The sequence below is a fragment of the Pogona vitticeps genome, chromosome 3 (genome assembly GCF_051106095.1).
Source record: "Pogona vitticeps strain Pit_001003342236 chromosome 3, PviZW2.1, whole genome shotgun sequence".
NCBI classification, from domain to species: domain Eukaryota; kingdom Metazoa; phylum Chordata; class Lepidosauria; order Squamata; family Agamidae; genus Pogona; species Pogona vitticeps.
The window spans coordinates 57,213,444-57,236,677 of record NC_135785.1 but is presented as its reverse complement, the minus strand read 5'-3'; the positions used below and the strand labels follow the sequence as shown (position 1 = coordinate 57,236,677).

The 23,234-nt window shown below is 43.6% G+C and overlaps 2 long non-coding RNA genes across 2 annotated transcripts; both read left to right on the top strand.

Annotated features, from left to right (window-relative positions):
• The first annotated feature begins 996 nt into the window (after positions 1–996).
• Positions 997–4,818, top strand: LOC140705508 (uncharacterized). The gene is made up of 4 exons (XR_012084902.2): positions 997–1,066; positions 1,262–1,309; positions 3,515–3,574; positions 4,202–4,818. It is a non-coding gene; the product is annotated as an uncharacterized LOC140705508 (long non-coding RNA).
• Positions 4,819–10,722: 5,904 nt separating this feature from the next.
• Positions 10,723–17,712, top strand: LOC144587903 (uncharacterized). The gene is made up of 2 exons (XR_013543142.1): positions 10,723–10,829; positions 12,388–17,712. It is a non-coding gene; the product is annotated as an uncharacterized LOC144587903 (long non-coding RNA).
• Positions 17,713–23,234: the final 5,522 nt, after the last annotated feature.

Below are 23,234 nucleotides of genomic sequence, written 5' to 3'. Positions count from 1 at the left end.
AGGTAAACTAGACCTATGGCCCAATTTACCATGAAAGCATCCCCTGAGGACCCGACTCCTCTTCCTGCCCTGGATGCATAAAGACACTTCTTGTTGTGAGGGGTAGCAAACACATCCATGACCGGGGTGCCCCAGCGGCGACACAGGAACTGGAATACGTTGTCATCGAGTTGCCACTCGTGTGTTTGCGCGGTGCGGCGGCTCAATTCGTCCGCTATTGTGTTTTCCTCTGTCGCAATATGCACCGCCACAGGAAACACATGATGCCGATAGCACCATTCCCAAAGTATCACGGTGAGTAGTAACAGGGACTTTGAGCGCGTGCCTCCTTGTTTGTTCACGTAATACATGGCCGTGGTGTTGTCCGTGACTACCTGAACACCACGGCCCTGTACTAGAGGCAAGAACGCTTTGAACACCTTGAGGATGGCAAGAGCCTCTAAATGATTGATGTGAAGCGCTCGCTCCTCTGCCCTCCACAGAGCATGAATTTTGTGCTGGCCACAATGCGCACCCCAACCTACAGGGCTCGCATCTGTGGTCACTTGTACAGTCAGCTGAAGCTGCCGAAAAGGTCTCCCTATTTTTAGATGTGGGGGATAGGTCCACCACCGAAGCTGCGAAGCAAGCTCTTGGGTGACAGGAAGTCGCTTGTGTGATGATCTGTCTCTGTGTTGAATAGGGACAAGAACCAGACCTGAAGGGATCTGAGCTTCAGCCGAGCGTGAGCCAGCCCTGGCGTTGTTGACGCCATGAGCCCGAGAAGATGCTGAGCATGCTTTGCTGTCACGCTGGTCCCTGGGCGAAATTTCCGCACCGCTTTGCGTATCTTCCGTATCCTTTCTGCTGGAAGAAAGATGCGCCCCTTCCTTGCATCTATTTTGGCTCCAATGTAATTGACGATCCGAGACGGAAGTAAATGGGACTTCTTTAAGTTGACTGTGAGGCTGAGATTGTGTAGAACATGAAGGACATATGCTTTGTCTTTCAGGGCACGACGGCGGGACCTGGAGACCACTAACCAATCGTCTATGTACGGGAACACCTGGATCTCGTTGAGACGGAGGTAAGCTGCCACCGGAGCCATGCATTTTGTAAAAGTCCTGGGAGCCGTGGCTAAGCCGAACGGGAGAGCGAGGAACTGGTGAATGGAATCCTGGAACAGGAACCTGAGATATTTGCGATGATAAGGGTGGATCGTGATATGAGAATACGCGTCCTTTAAATCTATGACAAGAAACCAATTGTCTTTTCTCAACAGGTGAATTATCTGCTCTAGAGTGACCATCTGGAACGTCCGTGGGCACAGGTAAGTATTCAGCATTCTTAAGTCCAAAATTGGCCTGATGCCTCCGTCTTTCTTGGGGACGGCAAAATACCTTGAATAGAAGCCGTTTTTGATATCTCTTAACGGTACCCTTTGAATGGCTCGTTTTTGCAAAAGAGAACGAACTTCTTCTTCTAGGGCAGGATCGGATGATGTAGAGAGAACCTGCCCTAGAGGAGGATATTCGATAAACTCCAGCAGATATCCGTACTGAACAATGTTTAGTGCCCAAGTGTCTTTTGTAATAACGGACCAATTTTCGAGGTACGGTGAAAGGCTTGTTGCATGATTGAGAGGAGCGAAGATGACTGGGTCAAAGGTACTGTTTTGATTTCTTGGCAGGTTGTTTGAAACCGTGACCTCACTGGGAAAGTTGAGAGTGGTAAGTATTAGAAGAAGAAGCAGTATTGGACGATTGAGCCTGGGACTGTGTCTTGAATTGTTTATATTGAGAACCCTGAGTATATTGGTTGTAAGGCTTCTTCCACTGGTACCTATTGTATTTTGGTTGAGGTTGTATATAATAGGACTTGGCAGTCCTTTTCGCCTTGTGCAATTCTTTGAGGTGAGAATCTGTCTTTTCACTAAAAAGACCAGACGCATCAAACGGTAAATTTTCTACTTTCGCCTTCACATCGTCAAGAATGTTGGCAGCTCTTAACCAAGCGTGTCGACGAAGAGTAACAGCAGACATTAAGATTCTAGCTGCGGCCTCTACAGAATGCCTTGTAGCTATACGAAGATATTTTGAAACAGTCTGAGCTTCCTCATAAGTGTTGAGAAAGCCTTGCCTGACATCCTCAGGTATCATCCGTAGCCCTGGCAAAATCTTGAGCCATAACTGCTTTTGGTACGCTCCAAAAGCAGTCTGGTAGTTAGCCACCCTGAGAATAAAAGAGATCAGAGAATAAATCTTTCTGCCAAGTATCTCCAGTTTCTTCCCTTCCTTATTTATGGGAGTGACATGCGACTTCCCTGTTGGTCTGGTGCAGCTAGTTTCCACGATTAAGGAATTTGGTACTGGATGTTTAAGGAGAAACTTAGAATCATCCCCAGACACACGATAAAGGTTTTCCGTACGCCTAGACAGTGACGGTGTTGTGGAAGGTTGATCCCAAAAGTCCTTAATAATACTGGTAAGAACCGAAAGGTAAGAGAGAGTGGGGGGTGGAGACCGTTCGCTATTAATATCTCCAAATATAAGATCTTCCTCTGGAGGAGTTGGTGTATCCATCTGCAACTTAAGGATTTTAGCCAGCCTTGCAAGCATTTGTGAATAGGAGGAAAAGTCCTCTGATGGTGAGGAGGTATGGGGGTCATCTGTGTCGGACCCCACAACTTCAGCCATAGGTAAATCATCCTTGTCCACCTGAGGAGGCGGATCATCCTCAGAGTCAGAAAAACTGTCAGAAAAAGGAGCATCTTCCTCTGATAAGGGGGAATGCCTTCTTTTACGAGATCTAGGCTCAGGTCTCAACTCAGTCGTAGTAGGCTGCTGAGGAGCAAGTGTGGAAGATGTCAGCAAGGAAACAGGCGCAGGAACACCCTTAGGCTGGTCGACAAGTTGGGCAGGTCCAGCAGGCTTATCGACGTTGAAGTGGCGACGACGTCAATGTTTCTTTGGTGGAGGCGAAGACGAAGAGGAGGAGGCATAGATGCACTTTGCCTTCCTTCGGCGTCGACGCCTGTCTTGCGAGGTCGAGGACGAGGTAGAGGTGTACCTCCGTCGACGTCAACGCCGATGCCTCCTTGGCCGGGAGGATGATGATGAAGAGTCATCCGATGACGACCTATACCGGCGCCGAGAATGGCGATGAGGCGATCGATGTCGGTGCTTGGAAACATGCTTAGTTTTGCGAGACCGCTTCCTCGGCGGGGATGCCGGTCTCGAAGGCACCGAAGAGGAGGAATGAGCCGAAGATGCCCGCTCGATAGAATCAGGGCTGCTGGGTGAAGACACCAAGCTTGCTGTGGCAAGAGCAAGCTGATTCGGTGTTGGGGATAGGTTCCCCGAAACATGAGGCAGCTCAGGCTGTCCGATAGGTAGAGAAGCCGGTACCTCGAACAAGGACTCTCTTTCCTGCGAGGGTTCCTCCAAAGTAGGGGAAAGTAGGGAGGCAGAGACAGAAGGTAGCTCCTCTATCGCTCCCAACTCCTTAGCAGATCTCTTTTTTGTCTGCTTTGCAGGTTTGGTCGCAGCCGATTTAGAAGAGGGCGGCTTTTTAGAAGAAGGCAGCTTCTTAGAAGGTTTGTCCATAGACTTCTTAGCAGCCTTAGCGACCGACGGTTGAGCCAGACTACTTGAAGTAGATGGTGAAGGGACAGAACCGGGAAGCTCCACAGGAGACGGTTTTGACGCGGCCAAAGCAGCGTTCCAGAGATGGAATTTCAAGCGCTGCTGGCGAGCACGGAGGGCTGGTTTAGTGAAAGCCCTACAATGTCGACAATCCTGGGGTGAATGGGTCTCCTCCAAACAAAAAAGACACTTGTCGTGTCTATCCTGGAAAGGAAGCTTTCTATCACAGCTTATGCACCAGCTAAACGGACCGGAGGGGGACATAAGCCGAAAGCGAAAAGACGTCTCTCAACGGGAGACCGTTGATTTGGGCGGGAAAAAACCGATGTCGCCGAAGTAAAGGGAAAAAGCAGTTTCAACGTCCACAAGCCAAGCCGCGTCAGGATAGGAGAGAATAGAGTAGTCAGGTAGCCTTGCAGAGGGTCAAAAAAGCCAAAAAAATCCGAAAAATATAGCAAATAATCAGAGCTCTAGCCGAAAAGAACCAGTTCGCACGGCGGAGAAATGGAACTGAGGAGGGGGTGGGAGGAGCATGCACAGTATGAGTGACCTACAACTTTGTTTCTCTTTTATTCAAGCTCTAGAACATTCTGAGAAGATCATCGCTGGCGCTGATTTAACCCTTTTTGTGTGCATTCACAGAAGACCATGATGAAGAACCATTTTTTTTAAAACCAATGCAGGCAAAACCTTCTCAGTAGGAGGAAAATAAGAGCAAGCTGAGAACCTGGGTCCTGTACGCCTACGTTTTGCAGAGTAGTAAAGTTTTCTGAAGTGAAATAAAGATCTAGGAGATTATGCTGTGCATTTTTATTGCAATCCATTGCCTTCATAACATGGAATATAAGGAATAATAGACACTGGGGGCAGTGGAGGTTAACTGTCAAATGAAATGTTCATATGCTCTATCAATAACCCCTCCCCACCCCACGTCCCCAATTTCCCTAGCCTAATGATCTAAGCAGAGACTCTTGAATGGTTCTCAAGGTAAGGATTGGGGTGATTCAAGACTATCACGCAGGCAGTTATGAATATACATCTGCTTATCTTGCAATCAATCCAATACAGTGGTGCCTCGCATAGCGAGGTTAATCCGTTCCGGATTAACCTTCGCTATGCTGAAGCATCGTTGAACGGGGCAGGGAATTCCATTGGAACCCATTAAACATGGTTTAATGCGTTCCAAATGGGCCGAATACTCACCGTTCAGCGATGCTTCTTAATGGCCGGCAGCCATTTTCGCGCCCTCCCCTCGCTTAACGAGGGCGCGAAAACGCTGCGCGTGGCCATTTTGGGCCATTTCCAGGCTTCCGGCGCCCATTTTGGCCGCTGAACAGCTGATCGTCGGGGCTTCGTTTTGCGAAGATCGGTAAGCGAAACGCTTACCGATCCTCGCAAAGTGAATTTTGCCCTATCTAAAAAACGTTGAGCGATCGCATTAGCTTTTAGCGAGCGAGGCACCACTGTAATTGCAAAGATAATTGTAATTTTAATAATCATAATCAACAACCTCCACTACCACCACCACAGCACACTATAGTAACAAGATCTGTGGAAGTGCTTTAACATAGTGCCAGAGAACTGATAAAACAAATTTAGACAATACATATAAAATAGCTAATATTCAATTTATCTACAAACAGGAACCCATAGCTACAGGAGGAAGATCCTGTAGGGGAAAGGCAGCAAATCAATCAATCATTTAATCAATCAATCTTGCATGACCTCACCGAAACAAAGCATATATGGGACTGCAGGCCAAATATTGTTGTAGTTTTTAAAAAGGAAAATGGGAAATCTATCGTGCCTGAGGAGTAGACAAATCAATCCTAAGGTAAGTCAGCCCATATGCTGAAGAATCAAGAACATTTCAGAGTGTTTCCAAAAGAATTCTCAAAACCAAATAGAATCAGTTACTGCACATCCAACTGTAATCATAGAAAATCTTTAAAAGCCGAAAAGGAAAGAAAAAGTATGCACCATAACATGTGGGATTCTTCGTAATATAAAGCCCTTGTAACAGTCATACAATCCCTGCCTTCCCATTGGGTTTCTCTTACTGGTACTACCAGAAAATTGGCGCAGTGGTTAAACTGCTGTACTGCAACTAAACTATGCTCACAACCTGGGGTTCAATCCCAGGTAGCTGGCTCAAGGTTGACTCAGCCTTTTATCCTTCCGAGGTCGGTAAAATAAGTACCCAGCTTGCTGGGGGGGGGGGGGTAATGTGTAGCCTGCATTATTAACTTGTAAACCGCCCAGAGAGTGCTTGAAGCACTATGGGGCAGTATATAAGCAGCACACTTTGCTTTGCTTTTGCTTTGCTCTTTCAATGTTGATTGATCATACTATGACTATGACAACAGAACAAGCCTTAGTTTTTAGCTTTACAGAAACTAAAGGTATATGCATAATATACTAATAAAGAAATACAATGAACCTTCAACTTACGTATGGCTCCACTTACGAACTTTCGACCTATGGACTTCTCCAGCCACAAAGTTTAACTTCGACTTGCAGCCGGAGAATCGACCTACGGACCAAAAAAAAGTGGGAAATTTGAACTGTTTTCAGTTGACCATTGGCCAGCGAAGAGAGAAGTCTGCTTCCTCGCTTGTTCCGGTTGTTAGAGAGTGGTTAGGGAGAGAGTCTTCAAAGAGTCTGCCTGGTACTGCCTGGTATTGTATTGTGTGATACTGCCTGGTGCTGCCTGGTACCATGCTGTATACTGTACTACAAACTGTTTTTTTTTAAATGATTTTTTTTATTTTTGACTTTCTTTTTTTAAGCAGAGAGGCTGCCTGTTCTGGGTGAGTGCTGTACTGTACACTGCACCAGGTGCTTCAATATCACCGAGGAGACGTCCCTGACCTAAAAGAGTTCTGGAAGACACATTTCAATGTCCTCCACAGTGTCAGACTCATCAACAAGGCCTGGCAGGATGTCACAACCAGGACCTTGAACTCAGCCTGGAAGAAACTGTGGCCAGAATGTGGTGCAGAAAGTGGCACTGAGGGGACTGATTCACAGGTGGTGAGGGACATCATCACCATGGGTGAAGGCGTGGGTCTGAAATTCGACAAAGAGGATGTAGAGGAGCTGGTTGAAGAACATGAGGAGGAGCTGATGATGGAAGAACTTGCAGAACTGCAAAGCGAGCAGCAGAAGGCTCTCATGGAGGAACAATCCACTGAGGAAGAGGCACTGCAGGTTAGGAGCAAGGAGATCAAATCCATCTCCCAGATGTGGACCAAGTGCCCGCACTTCTTTGAGAGGCACCACCCAAACAGGACTGTGACAGGAAGAATTTTGTACATGATGAATGACAACGTGGTCAGCCACTTCAGGAAGATTCTTCAGCACAGGACAAAACAGACAACATTGGACAGATTTTTCACCAGGATGGAGCCTGCAGCGAAGAGACAGCGACAGGGACCCCCTGGAGAAGATGACCCAGAGGAGGGTACCTCTACCTCGCAGTCATGTCCTCGAGAAGACAACGAAAACTAAGTCACCTTTCTTTTGTTTTAAAAGGTGTTGGTGGCTGGCTGGCTGGCTGGGTGGCTTGGTTGTTTTAAAGGTTGCTTTGTTCCTGTTAAAATGTGTTTTGTTTAAAAGTTGCTGGTTTTAAAAATGTTGTTCTTAAAATGTGTTTTGTTTAAAATATGTGTTTAAGCCTTCAAAAACTCTCCCCACTCTCTCTCTCTCTCTCTCTCTCTCTCTCTCTCTCTCTCTCTGTGTGTGTGTGTGTGTGTGTGTGTGTGTGTGCTTCAAAGCACAAACCTTTGTCTGAGGGGTCTGTGTGCCCCAGTGATGACCTTCTTTCTTTCTTTCTTTCCTCTTTTCCCCATTGTTCCCTCCCTCCCTCCTTTCCTACCATTTGGTTTGGTTTGGGTTGGTTGAAAAAGAGCTTTAAAATGGAGTTCAGAGTCAGTCTCTCTTTGTGCTGGGGAATTCTGTGGAGGAAGAATGCTTGCTTGCAAACAGGCTTAAAAATGCAGTTCAGAGTCATGTCTCTGGGTGCAAACAGGCTTTAAGATGGCTTGGTTGGGAAAAAAAAGATTTTAAAAGTGTTCTCTGCCTCCCCCCCCTCCTTTCCTGCCCTTTTTTTGACCTAAGTTCACCTTAGGTCAAAAGAAGAAAAAAGAAAAAATTCTCCCCCTAGTGGTAGAGTACGTATTAGCCAGCTTCCATTAGTTCCTATGGAACAAAAATGGCCGGTTACGGATTAAATGGTTTTCAATGCATTCCTATGGGAAATGCATATTCGACCTACGGACTTTTCAACCTGTGGCCACCGTTCCAATATGGATTAATTCCGTAAGTTGAGGGTCCACTGTACAGTCTTCTTCCTAGACATAAGGCACAAGGTTTCCCAAGCCACATTGATAAAACCTAGCTCCAGAGCATGTTCAGAGTGCAACCAACAATTACAATGGGGGAAAAACCATTTTGTGGATCTTACTCATTCAAGGATGATCTGGAGACACAATGTTGTTATCGCTCATTCTATTTCAGCACATAGAGAACAAATGGCTGCTGCGAATTTTTCCCCCTTGGCTCTCCTTTCTCTAGGAAGCAACCCTGCCTTTAGCTCAGTGAACCAACTCTCTGACAGTAGAGATGTTTCCCAGGCCAGTGAGCCTGAGGGTACATCAGACTCCTTCCTTCTGTGGTCTGGCATTTTCAGTCAGGCCATCCATACCCGGCATAAGAGGGGAAAGAACAACCACAGGGATGCACAGGGAGTTACTTTGATTATGCAAAAAAAAAAAAAAAAAAAAAAAACCACCAAAAAACAGCAAGCAATTCCCAGACGGTCTGATGTGAGGGCTTTAAAAAACATCAGGAGACTCTGCTCCTGACCAACTATATTCCCATCCCTGTGGCTTCAGGTTATTATTTTTTTTCTGTTCTGCATGTCAGGTGCCTGTCATTTCCCCAGTGGTCTGCCACTGGTCTGTCAGCATCTTGAAGAGCTTGTCAGTATATGTAAAATGTGTAGCCTTTTCTGGCTCAAGAGCTACAGATGATACCGTAATAATGCACTGGTTTTTTATTTCATGACAAGAGTTCAGAAATGTTAGGGGCAACCAAGAGGCAAACTCTTTATTTCACAGCTACACAGAGACACACACATACATTCCTCAGCGTCATCTTTGCATTCCATTTTCCTTTCCCACTTTATGCTCCATTTTTGTTTTTCAGCTATCATTGTACACTACGTAGGTATTAAAAAAACATATTGGGCTGGTGTTTTTATTATTGTTATTATTAGTTTGCTCTCTCTTTAAAAAAACCCTGTGTTTTTGTACTCCTGCCAACCTTGGTGTCCCCAAAAGATGCAAATACTTTTCTCCTATTTCTCAGAGGAAATTTATATTATCATAAGCCAAAATCACATTACTGTTCCAGAAACGTAATTCCAGCAAAGCTTTGTGCCTCAGCCATCACATGAGCAAATGAAGGCTGTCTTTACTTTTCAGTGACCAACTGCAAAACAAAGCAAATGAATTTGCAAACTGTGTGTGTAGGGAGGGTTGCAATCCAATATCTATAAGGAATTCTGCCTTGCTACCAGGCCAAACTGCTCCAACGGCAAGAATCCCAGCAGGCTGAGGCAGGTACAGTATAGTAACAGGCATGTTGGCTAGTTAGCAATCTTGATGTAAATTTCAAGATATGGGAGGAAGGGCTTCCATCACAGACTAACTTGTTTGCTTGTTTGTTTGCATGCTAACTAATCAGAGGGGTTTGCTTTTGTGGGGCTAAATAAACTCCACCCTTGTTTCTTCCCTTCTCCTCATGCATTTTGAGAGACTCTATTTTGTCTCAGACCCATTTTTCACCTTGGAAGATGCTAGATCTCCAGGCTGGATCACTGCACCCTGGAGATCCTCCCAGGGATATGGGCCGAGGAAACAAACCTTATTTTTACTCTTTTTTCCTTTCTATCAACTTTAAGCCTAATGTGTGCCTGTTTTAGAAACTTACTAAGTGAGTAATTGGGTTGAAAGGGACTTCTACAGCTAATTCTAACCTTAAAGAGCTGGCCTTCCATTGTGCATTTTGCTGGAGCTTAAGCAAGTTCCCAGAACTCTCAACAAGGCGGACCTTGTCAGAAGAATCCAAACTCAAGAGGCAAAGGAGAGGTCTAACGAACAGAGCTTTGATGTACAGTCAGCCAAACCAGGCACTAGAGATCTGAAACCCAAGTCTTCGGACAGTACAAAGTGGAATCAGCAACAGCAACAAACAGGGAGAATCAAAGATGAATAATGAAGCCAGTCCAAAACTCCTACATAGCAACATCTGGGTAGAAGACGTTGCCTCCAACAAACACACAAGGCTAACTTGAGGCTTGTACAGTTGAGCGTCTGGAACCCCATCCCCAGCTCAGCTGCAGGACTTGATCTGCAGGGGAGGAAAACCTTCCACTCAAGGAGCAAACACCACCACCCTAGCAAGGAAGCCTTCCCCCCCCAACAGCCAAGTGCTTTGCCTTTGAGGTCCACCTCATCCTTTCAGATGCATTTAGGAACACAGGAGGAGCCATGCTGGATCAAACCAAAAAAACAACTGACTGTAGTGACCACTCACTTGCCCAAAGAAGTTCGCCAGCAGCACTTAAGTGCACAAGCACATTCCCATTCATGTAACTCAGAAAGTGACCTTAGCCACTGGCATGAAGCATTCTCTGCCACATGGGCATGCCTCCCTCTCATGTTGTGCTGGATGTGAGCCTCCAGCCTGTTTCCTTTAGGTCACTAATGACTAGGGGAAGGATTTCTATGACATGTCACATATTTTTCTGCAACCTATGTTTGAGCTTATCACTGAGTTTGAACATATTTATAAGTAACCTGATGAGAAAGGCCAGATTACTCATGTACATGTTTGAAGTTGCTGATGGGTTCCAATATAGGCTGCAGAGAAAATGTGAAATGTCGTAGAAATCTTGCCCCTAATGGACCACCCCTCCCATCCTGCTTTGATGCCATGAATTTCAGATTGGATGACTGCAGCATTTGGCATAAGAGGTCAAGGTTTTGCAGTGTCAAGGAGATACAAAATGAGCAAACAAGGTGTCAATCACAGGCTTGCCCTACTTAATCAAAAAGCACCAGAAAAGAAGCTAATCCCTCTTGCTGTTGCCTAGGTTGTTTCTGCAGCTATGATGACACTCGGATGAAAAGATAGGAAGAGGTGAGTGGGGCTGCATATAGTCACAATACCAGCCTAAATTCTCTTTTCCATATCATCTTCTAAACCACGCAGACTGTAAGGCTTGGTTTCTCAGGCAAATTGGCTCATTCAATTACTTTAGTTTTGAAAAGCCATTAAAGAAGGGCTTTCCTGCACTTCCAAAAGAATCATTTTACTTGTTAGACTTACCAGACCGCCAATATCCTAACTTTCTATTGGCAGCTGCAATGACACACACAGAAGATCGGAACGTAGATTTTGTGTACAGTTACTTGATTAGCATAAATCATTGTCCTTACACTGATGAGACTGTCCCAAATAGGGGTGTCAATATTCTTCTTTTGCTGGCTGGGTTCCCATAGCTTCCTGTGGCACACAGCTGCGTGACAAAAGGAAATCTATTATAAAGATTTTCCAAGTAATGAATCTGTATTCTAGGGTATGTGTCACCTACCTCGGCCATTTGTTAGCAAGTGCCACGTATTGTACTTGGAATTTTAGTGCGAGGAATCATGTGGTTAAAAGAACAAAGGTAGAAGTTGTCATGCCCATGGTGGGAGAGAGCCATGATATAGGCAAAAAGACAGCTGTGAAGTGGCAAAGATGCTTAAGCTGTAGTCGGCACAAACAAACTCTTGTTGGGCTCTCAAGTCTGAAAATGTGTGATCAGGACCAGGTCTAGTGCTGAGGTTAAACTATTGATGCAGCTGGTGGGCAATGTCTGTGGCCTGATGGCCTAATATCTCCCTCTCGGTTTTGGAAGGACCATTCCAACCTTTTCAGCCTCTCTAATACTCCAGAAATGTTTGCCACCAAAAGAGCCTGGGATCTGCTATTTTGGTGTAGTTTTGTTTGGCTGTCAAGCCTCTTTTAGACCAGGAAAGTTTCCCCCCCATTGCAAAATGGGGACCGGCCACTTTTTGTCTTAAATGAGGCCTTCTGGAGGCTAATGGGAAGTTGACATAAAACAGCAAATCATACTCTTCAGAGGCTTTTGGGCATGCCATTGGATAATTTTTTTAGTCAATCCCCCAAATCTTTGGGGTGTGAGAGCATGTAAAGTTTCACCAGAGAGCTGCACTTTGCTCACTCCTGTGTCAAAGGAACAGTTCTTTCTTTAAGAAAAGGAGGGAAATAAAATGATGAGAAAGCTTTAATGCCATTCAAGGTTATTTTTAACCTGACATTTCTCTGATGCTGTCTTTGGCTAATTGATGACAGCAGCTGGTAATATTATGTTCTGCTTCCAGTATTTATAGCTGCCCAATTATCTGGGCAGTGCTAATGAGCTGCTAGCTGATGAGGAGGGACTTCCAGGATTTGTCCAACCTTTTCCATAGTATGATTCACCAGTGCTAGTATTGTTGGGTCACTTACATTTATTCATGGACTTGGACTAGCCTTTTGGTGGTGGTTGTTTAAGGGAACAGTTCTTCCATCCAAATTCATTTACTCTTGAAAGGAGACAGAAGAATTAAGCCCAGTAACTATTTGCTCAGGGGTGCAATGGCAGCCACGTTTCTCTCTATTTTAATATGTATCCATCTTTTCTCATCAGAATGTTGTCATAAGAATGCAAATGCCATGCCATGGCTTCTTCAGGGCACATCTGCCAAAGCAAGGACAGGATGTTGACAGGATGGCAGCAAAAAGTGAAGAAAAATGTCATTGAGGTGATACAACCAGTTACAAACTTGGCATAGAGGCAGTCCTTTCCTGGTGTGTGTGGGGGGGGTATGTGTAAGAATTAAAAGAGGGTGGCTTTTGAAATGTACCCTTAGAATTGGTGAGCTCCTGTACTCCCTATTCAGTTTTTATTTTATTTTCTGATGTGTATTTTGCATGTGAGAAGGGACATAAGACAATCCTGTCCTTGTTTCTGTCACCGTCCTCCCATGAAGGGCAATGATCCTAAAATGGAAGTGGCTCCAACATCTATCAAGAACTCATTGCTTGAATTAGAAACATGAAAAAATCAGGCTTCCAACTCACAATGACAGCATTCATGGGTAGCAAAGAATCTCTTTCTCTCAGATTTGTCACCCTCCATGCATAAGAGGGCAATGAAATCAAGAGGATGTGTCAAGAGAAGACATGAAGCTAAGAACTGAGCATGGTTATATCCATAAAAAGGACTTTGGGAAGATATTCTACTTTCCTAGTCCTAGCACTTGATAGGTTCAAGCTGTAAGGTTTTTTAAGCCTTGATGCCTTTCCCTTATCCACTCCCAGCAGCAAACATGCTTGTTACAAGACAGTGTATTTTCTCAAGGCCCTGATTTCTCTCTGTTAAACACAGTGAATGCAGTAAAAATGACCCAAGGGGTAAGATTGTTTATATATCAATCTCAGAATTTCAGTTTCTCAGAATGATGAATCAACACCCCCATCCTCTAGGTCTTCTCTACTTCTGCTATGACCCACTTTAAGGATAAATCCATATCTATTTAATATAGCATTCTTGTTACTTAACTTGAGGGTATGGCCTGCTCTCCGAATCATGGGAACTTCTATGGCTGGTGTCAAGTTCTTCTCTTTAAAAAGTGCATGATCCCTTCAGTTGCCTGAATAGTTTAAGAGTAGAAAACAACCAGTTTCCCACTGATGGTAAACACTACCTATGCCCAGGTGCTTCATTCTTGCCTCTAGCTGGGTAAATATGAGGAATAAATGCAAGCTGTGACAACCACTTGAACTTTCATTGTGCGGGTTAAGCGCCTGATAACTCTAACAAATCCACAAAATGTTACTCACCCAATAGCAAAATGCCAGGCCATTTAGATTAGCCATGCTCAGATTCCTATTGCAATTGGAGTGTAATTGTCCACAAGCAAAGAACAATCACTCAAAATTACTGCTTGTGACTGAGCTCCACATTGCTTCCAGCAATGTTCCTCACTTGGATGTGTGCTTGAAACTTGCTAGTGACCCGAATCAAAAGAAAGCATTTCTTTATTTCCCTCCTCTCAAAATGAACTGGTATGCTGGGCTTCTGGAACAATGGTCTGTGCTGGCAACTGGAGGACGATACTGAACATTCTTTGTATTTGTGAAGGCTTTCACAACTGGGATCTAATGGTTGTTGTGGGTTTTTCGGGCTCTTTGGACATGTTCTGAAGGTTGTTCTTCGTGATGTTTCGCCAGTCTCTGTGGCTGGCATCTTCAGAGGACAGGAGTCAGAACGCAGAACAGAGCACAGACAGCGTTTTGACTCCAGTCCTCGGGAGCCGGAAAAACCCACAACAACCATGAACATTCTTTCTTTCTCTATCTCTCTTTTATACACACAGACATCCCATCCTAAAAACTTGGCTGTTGTGTGAGAATTCAGTAGGGCACTGCCACACATCACGTCAGAAAAAATTTAAGCAGAATGGACTTAAAAAGTATTAATAGTGAATGAGGAACATCCATCTGAGAGGACAGAAAAGGAAAAAAAATATTTATTATCACTATTGCAGGCACCCTCTGTGAAACTTGCAGCTGAGATATGGAGTGAAAATCAGCCATGGCAAACTGACCAGTAGTTGTAAGTGTGCTGTTTGCTCATTTATTTTGCACTCTCCATTCAAGAAGAGTAATACTCTGATGGTGCATGTGAATCCAGGTGGTCACATTAAAAGGAAAGAGAAATTGTAAGGCTACTGTAGCACTGAACAAAGCTGGACAGACTGAGTTTTGTCAATAGTTTCACAGCCCTCAGGATGGGGTGCAAAGCAGTTGAAATGTGCCAAAGTAGGGTCTAGCATTTTTTAAAAATGTTTAGTTATTTATTTGACTGAAATTTTAAAAATCTATGTCACACCAATAGACTTTTAGAAGGATATTCTAATGTACATCTTTGAATATCACTGCACAATAGTGTACTCTTAACAGTGCAATCCTGTTCTTGTCTCCTACAAATCACACCCTGATAAGTTAAACAAGGCTTAATGCAAGAAAGAACATTCTGGTTCCATCAGGATTAAGTTTTGTGGAATTCATAAGGGGCCTCCCACCCACATTTCACATTCAGAAGAGGATTGGTAAGCAAAGTACGTAAGTCATAACCAGAATAGACCATCAAATAAATGAGGCCCTCCTTACAGAGGACTTGACGCTCCAAATCTCAGTTGATTCTATGGGCCTGCTCTACTGCTTCTTACTATACTAAGCAACAAGATTTCAGTCATCTGGTTTTCCCTCTCTTCAAGTTATCCTTACTAACTACTGGCAAGAACTGTGCTGTGCAAGAGCACCCCATATGTATCCAGGAACAGCGATAATCCCACAGGAACCTGTTGCCACATACCTATCCAGGACACTGGAAAAGGCTGATACAATTCTTAAAACATCGATGGTTTTATAATAATTAAAGCTGACTTTCATAGGTCCACTATAAGCCACTTACAAAATCAGTATTTGCCTGTGGAAGTTGATAGACCATATCATTGAGGGGGTGTAGGTCTGATCCACAATGTCCATATGAGATCAAACAAGGCAATTAAGATCTGTCTGGGACTTAGAATTATGGCACTTTCATTTTATTGAGGTTTTCTCCGATTTTTAAAAGTTATGATCCTTTGTCATCAACCCATATTTCTTCTTTTATAAGCCCAAGTACAGCTAAGTGGTCAGGCTCTTTAAGAACTATATTTCAACTCTATTGTGACTCATATGATTTCCAGGATGTGAAGACGTGACTGTGTCACCTCATCAGAAATAAGGAAAAAAAATACAAATGCACAGTATTTCAGAATTGATTCTAAGGAACAAAATGTGCCACAAAAAGAGGTTGCCAAGGATTTATCCTTTTATTTCTGTAATTCTTCTTCTGACAATGTCAATAAAATTCTGACATGTTGAGAAAATACATTCTGTGCAAAAATGGAGTAAGTTTATTCCTGGGTCTAAAGCAAAAGGCAGTTTTTAAATTAACTAAACTACTTTTTAAAAAAGGGGCTAAAATGTACTGCTTATATACCGCCCCATAGTGCTTCAAGCACTCTCTGGGCAGTTTACAAGTTAATTTATTCAGGTTACACATTGCCCCCCCCCCCAGAAAGCTGGGTACTCATTTTACTGACCTGGGAAGGATAGAGGGCTGAGTCAACCTTGAGCCGGCTACCTGGGATTTAACCCTGGGTTGTGGGTCAGAGATCAAGCCATTCAAGAGGACAGAGGAGATGTCCGAGAGAGAGAACAAGAGGACCAATTTCTTCAGCACAGACTAGATTACAGCCAAGCATCTTCTAAAATTAGTTGTGGTGCCCCACTGCCCTCTGAGCTTTGTTCTGTGGGCTGATTTCTTCCACACTAGTAGGACTCATCAAACTTGTAGATTTTGTGCTACCAAACCACCGTTGGTTCTGGTTCTGAGCTTCATATTGGACACACAACTGTCTCAGATGCATTGATTCTTCTGAAGCTAGAGTCCCTTAGCTATATGGTGGTCTTAAGAAGGCTATCATCTGTTTCTGCTCCTTCCCTCTTGAACTCTGCAAGTATTAGGACCAATAATAGTCTTCTTCCAAAGCTCATCTAGTCATGGTCTGGTCCTGCCAAGAAGAATGTGAGGCATTACAGAGAGCTCCTCAGAAAATGCTTATGCCCAGATCTGTCTTGAGTTTATATACACACAATTATAGTGGAGTTTTCCAGTCCTACCTGAGCAGGTTCCTTCAGAACATCAAGGAGCCACTTTCAATCAAGACAGGCAAATGTTGAGATACCTACCTAGCCACTGTCCTGTGCAAGCTGGCACATAGCTCCAGGTCAGTTGCTGGAGCAGGACTCTAAAAATTCTGTTTCTTCAACTCACCTCACCTTTGGCTTGATATGCCAATCAGAGTTGAGTTTTTTAAAATAATCTGCCGGTTTCTAATGCCTGGTTCATGCACTCATAGTCTCAAGATTAGATTACTGTAATGCGCTCTATGTGGGGTTGCCTTTGAGATTGATGTGGAAACTTCAGATGGTGCAAAATGCCGTGGCCAGACTAATAACTGGAGTGAAGAGGTACCAATATATCTCCCCCACGCTTGCCACCTTGCATTGGTTGCTGATTCGTTTCCGCGCTGATTTCAAAGTTCTTACGATTACGTATAAAGCCCTAAACGGTTTAGGACCTCGATATCTGGCAGAGTGTTTTCTCCCACCCAGTTCTACCAGAGACACTCGTTCTAGCCAGGCCGGGCAATTGAGAGGCCTAACACCGAAGGAGGCCCGAAAGGAAAGAACGGGGAACCAGGCCTTCTCGGCAGTGGCCCCTCGCCTCTGGAACAACTTGCCCTTAGAGCCTGGCTCCCTCTCTGGGTGTCTTTAGAAGTAAACTAAAGACATGGCTATTTAAGCAGGCTTTCCCTCCTGCTGTATTTTAATATTTATATTTTTACATCTTGGATTTTTGTATGTTGTTGGTTTCATTGTTTTTAAAATTTGTTATGCCGCCCAGAGTAGACTATCTGTCTAGATGGGTGGGGTATAAATCTAATAAAATAAATAAACAAATATGTTTACATGATTCTAGTGCACTCAGCCTCAGTTTTTAAAATTTTAGGTTACTTGTTGAAAAGAATTATCATTACATTTCTCATAGGCCAACATACAGTGTGGTGTCACTTCTGTTCTGCATAACATCTTACCAGTCTAATCATGTTTTCATCTTGGCAGGATGTGATCCTTACACCAAAAAAGATGTGCAAGCAGACTACAGCGTTCCTTGTATTCACAAAGGAACCAAAGTTGGTGCCACCATTAGTTTCACTATGCAGCATTTTTCATATCTAAGATTTTTTTTAAGACAATTAAAATGTAGCCTTCCTATTCAATTCAGAAATAAGCTATCTGGACCCTGGAATACTTGTTGGAGACAGGAGGATTATTAAAAAAAGGAAAAAGAAAACCGCACTGGTTATCAAATCTGTGACTGGAGCCAGAGGCAGAAGAAATCGTTAAATAACAGACAGAGAAAGTCATGGATGGCTTTAAAATGAAGCAGTCTAACCCAGCAGAGAAAAATAAAAGCCTTTTAGTGAAATGTTTTAAGGCATGTGAAAATGATGTACCATTTCATTTCCAGGCTTATGGGGTGTCTGGGACTTCAATTTGGTACTTTGGCTCCTTTAATTGTCCATGGAAAAACAGTGCACATGATAACCAAGAGGATGACACTTGAAATTCCTGTTATATAAATAGAAGCTATGGTGAATTATGTTTGAAATCAGCCAACTACACAAAGCTGCTCTTTGAAGCTGGATGTTGTTTATGATACAAAATCTAGCAGGGGGGTTCTCAGAGGCACATAAAAATCAGTCACCATCCTTACTTCCTAAACCAGTCATGGGGAAGGCTTGTCCCTATAGTGATTATCACGCAGTAGAAGACATCATCTTTCACCTTTGTTTTGTCCACTGCTTACGGGAACTGTAGTCCAGTATCCTTCAGTTTCCTCTGTTGTGCTATTTCCCCATTATTATTTTTTAATTATTTATTTTATTTATATCCCACCTATCTGGTCGGATCAGGACCACTCTAGGCGGCTAACAACATAAAAGTACAATAAAATTGATATATAAAAGAATTGTTAGATAGTAAAACATTACATAAAGTAGGGAAAACAATAAGAGAGGGGGAAAAGGGCGTCAGGAATTATCTGATGGGAAGGCCTGCCATGTTTTCCAGTGTTTATTGTTGTGTGTTATACAAAATTGTTGCATGTTGTTGGGTGCTATATAAAATTAGGAGGGCCTCACAGTTCCCATCCCATCCAAAAGTAAAGTGTTATTAGACTGCCACAGCCTAGTGAGGTGCATAATTGATTTTGAAAGCTCAGCAGGGTTAGGCCTACTTTTTATTTAAATGAGAGACCATGAGGAAACAGCAGAGATTTCCATTTTGAGAGAATCTTGCCCGATACCATAGGAAATTGCTGCTGGTTAATTGACAATATCACGCCAGATGGCCTGAATGTAGAGATAGCTTGTCATTTACCTATTGTGGCAATTGCAGGGAGTAAAACAATTAAAAGCTTACGGATATTCTAATGGTGACAAAATGGATGGAAACTTATGACAATCGTATAACTGCTGCAGGAGTAGAGTGCTTCAGCGATCTTCAGCTTCCAGTTACACAAGCAAGAGGCCATCCCACTGGGCTGGGGGGGGGACACACATGGGGCTTATATGTAAACGGGCTGAATAGCTCAGTGGCTTAAGTTGTTGTTTAGTCATGTCCGACTCTTCGTGACCCCATGGACCAGAGCACGCCAGGCCCTCCTGTCTTCCATTGCCTCCCGGAATTGTACCAAATTCATGTTGGTCGCTTCAATGACACTATCCAACTATCTCATCCGCTGTCGTCCCCTTCTCCTCTTGCCTTCACACTTTCCTAACATCAAGGTCTTTTCCAAGGAGTCTTCTCTTCTCATGAGATGGCCAAAGTATTGGAGCCTCAGCTTCAGGATCTGTCCTTCCAGTGAGCACTCAGGTTTGATTTCCTTTAGAATGGATAGGTTTGTTCTCCTTGCAGTCCAGGGGACTCTCAGGAACCTTCTCCAGCACCACAATTCAAAAGGCAGAGGCTGGGGGTTCAGTTCCCCATTGTGTCTCCCAGAAAAGCCAGCTTGTGTGACCTTGGGCAAGCTGCCCAGTAGCAGGGCACCCCCCAGCAGAACGGAATGTTAAACCATTTCTGAGTATTCTCTATCTAGAATGTCCTAAAAGGGTAGTCATAAATCAGAATTGACTTGATGGCACATCATGAGGATGAGGATGATTACTATTAAATGTGCACAACAGAGTAGTGAGTAAATAGCCCTTTATGCAGCTGTATTGTTTGTATGTACAAATACCTTGAAACATCTTTATTGTAAAACCTGCTCAGCTCATGCTAAGAGAAGAAAAGAGTAGCTACTGTAGGCTAGCTTCATTTCTACACAAACCAAATGTTAATAACTTCCCTGATGCATCTCAGCACATTGGTGACACTTCTAGATATCTGCTAAGCAATCAGCAGTTTGGTGGAGGGGAGGAAATTCATAGTTCCAAGCTACTTCTTGTGCCATTGTGTGCATTTCAAAATCATTGGGGGCGGGGGTGCTCCCCAAATCACCTCTTAATAAGCAGGAGGGTGAGCTAGCTTGAACAGAGCATGGTCTGCTAAAACTACAGTTGGAAGAGGAGGAGGGAGCTGAACAAGGGAAGATGGCTAGAGCAGCTATAAAACAAGCCAGCTGGTATTATTCAATTAAAGCTTCGCTGATGCTCATAAAAAATAAAGAGAAAGTGAATGAATATCCACTTGCTTTGCAGTTATGGCCCAGAACTTTTTCCCCTTCCCCCACACTCATCTGAATTCTCATTTTAAGGACAGCAGGGTGATTTGCATGTACAAGAAAAGAGGACATCACAGCCAGGGCTGGATAACCCGGGCATGGAAAGTATTCAAAATGTTCTCTAAAGAAGTCCTTGAAATTAAAAAATTATATGAGCTACTGTATCGCACAGTTGATAAATCACATTGCTTTATGTCAGCCTTCCAGATACGTTTGAGCACAACCAGAGTCTGGAAATGGTACATCCTTTTGCACTACAGCTTCCATCCCCCCCCCCAGTTAACATGTTTCCAAGTACAACACCATCACTCCCAGTTCAATACACCTGGAGGCTGAAGTGACTTGTTAGAGGCAAGGCGGTTCCCCACTGCTTTTCTGTTCAATTCCACTTGTCTTGAGGTCACCACATTGTAGAAGACAGCTTTATTTACTCAATGAGCTAAGCCAAACTTTCGTCTCAACTGTGCTCGATCTGTTAAATCAACAGTTATGCAAATCCATTGATTCGATAGTTGGATTCTTGTTGGAACCAACAGCTAGATTCAGTCCAAAATGCACTATCTGTGCTATCAAAAACATCCAGAATACTTGACAAGAACTTCAGTAGTGAGTCAGAGGGGAAAGCTGTAAATCTGAAAGAGATGCAGAATGAAGATTATATGACATTGATGCTTTCTTCTTTAGATACTCCATCACAAAGTAGTAAATGAGACACAGTCTACATGATGGTTAAAGACAGAGATAACAAAAGCCTGTTTTATACATTGAGCAAGCTAAGGACAGATTCAGATGGCAATAGGAATTCTTTTGAAAAATGGGTCCTGTCTGGTCCTTAATACCAGTTTCCTACAGCAGTGAGTTCTCAAAAGATAGAGCTGTCAGTCTAAGCTTATAAATTTCAGAACCACCTGTAATTAATTCCAAAAGGACCTCTTTTGTATTAGACATTGGTTGGATCTCATTTTTAAATCTCTTTTAATGCATGCAGTATAATTAATGTCCATGTTTTTGTATGTGTCTTGGGTATTCCCTCTGTTCTTTGGCTTTGGGGGTAATACCTTTTCTCCTGTTATTTGGGAAATTGAAGGTATGATATGGAAATGCCACCAAGAAAGAAGTGGAGGGAAAATTAGGGAATCTGAAAAGCTGTGTGCTGCAACGAAAATGGTTGAACTGAAAGGAATAAAGAAGCAGTGAAGGATACTGCAGGTGCAGCACAGTCATGTACATGTTTACTCAAAGGTAAGCCTCATCAGGCTCACTGAGACCTGCAATGCACATAGGATGCCATCCTTAATAATGCTCAAAATCTTTCCTACCTCAGTAAATTTATTACCAGTTCTGAATAGCAAATCACAGGGACCCAAATAATTTCTTATAATTCCTTTTCTTTGTATACCACACAGGTTTGTAATACTTTGCATGCATTTCTTATTCTTCATTCAGTATGTGCATGGTAAACATCTTCATGTTTCTTTCATTTCAGGGGTAGTTTTTCCCCCCAATTTTGTATTTTTTCTTCTTCTGACGAGGACACCAGTGAAGACACTTCCAATGGGCCACCTTGCCGCAATCCAGGCCCCAGGGAGAGCAGTAACTCAAAACAAAGGATTGGGATACTCAAACCCAACTGGGGTGCTGCCTTCAGAGAAACACCAGGAAATGCAGAGCAACCCTGGAGGAGGGAGAGGGAAAAGAAGATAGCTGGGGCATAGGAAATATAAAGGAAGTAGGTAGGGGGCAGTCAATGGGAAAAAGAAGAGCAAAGCACCAGTGTCTTCAGAGGAAGAGAACCTGGGGAGATCCCCAGGAAGAACTGGGTGAGGCGTGTGACATTGGAGAACAAGGAACAACCTGGACCACCTGGATAATGGAACTAGATTATAAATCCATGGACAGGGGTCCTTGTGCAGTTGTGGGTGCCTAAGAGGGAGGGAAAGAAACATATGAATTCATGTCCTAAACCCTGCCTGAATTATTGGAGGGAAAGAGGGCAGAGGCCCACAGCCATGCAGTTACATCACTGGAGATGAAACCATCAAAAGGAACATTAGCATCATCTCCAACAAGAGCAACTCCTGGCACAAATCCCAACCCACACCTCAGCAACACCCCAAGTATATCATGTGCCCTGCTCACACCCCAGTATACTTACCCCTGCTTCTGCAGGTCTCAAGTTTGGCAATGCATGGCACCCACCAGTAAGCCAGAAAATAGAATCTCACACCCCAGTGCCATCAACATGGGGTATGGGCAAAAGCAGGTCTGATCAAGGGCTACTGGGGGAAGCCAGCTCTAAGAACACACTTCTGTTACAACCCCCTTCCCAGCTGAAATAAATCCCACAAGAAACAACTGAAGCAAAGAGCATTTCTCACTGGGTTCCCCAATATTTTAGAAATTCAAAAGTTATGCTCTAACAAGTTATTTTCTCATGTGATTTGGCAGACAGATTGTGAAAGAGCACTGAAAGATTACAAGAAAGAGGGAACATGGGTGATAGGGTGGAGTCTACCAATGATGGAGTAGGATGTCAGAGTTTGGAGCTCTTCTAAATTTACTGCTTTCTTTATAGCAAAAAAAATCTCTGCTTAAAGAACATAATTTAAGTCTTTAGCTACTGGAGGAGTGAAAGGGTTCATCTGGAAGAAGTAAAGTAATAAATTATAGCTCAGCAACTAAACTTCTAGAGACCTTGGAAGGAGACACTTTTTACCAGGATGAGTGTAAGATGGTAAGGGAATAAAAGCAACAGGTGAGGCACTCAAAGAAGTATAGCCGCCCAGAGTGCTAAAATATACCAGATGGGTGGGATATAAATCAAATAAATCAAATAAATAAATAAATATTGTGAGTCTGGTCTTGACTGTAAGATGCAAATCTTTCAGGACTTAGCACTATGTGTGGCCCACCAGCCTCCTGGTCTAAGGGGCCAACAGAGGCTGAATCTTCTGGCAAAGAATCCATATGTTCAATTTCTGTTAATCCCATAGAAGCAGAGGGTTGAGAGGTAATTACTGGCTCCTGGGCACCTCCCCTAACATAGGGTCCTCAGTTGCCCTCAATGAGTTTCCCCAAAGTCCAAGTTCAGC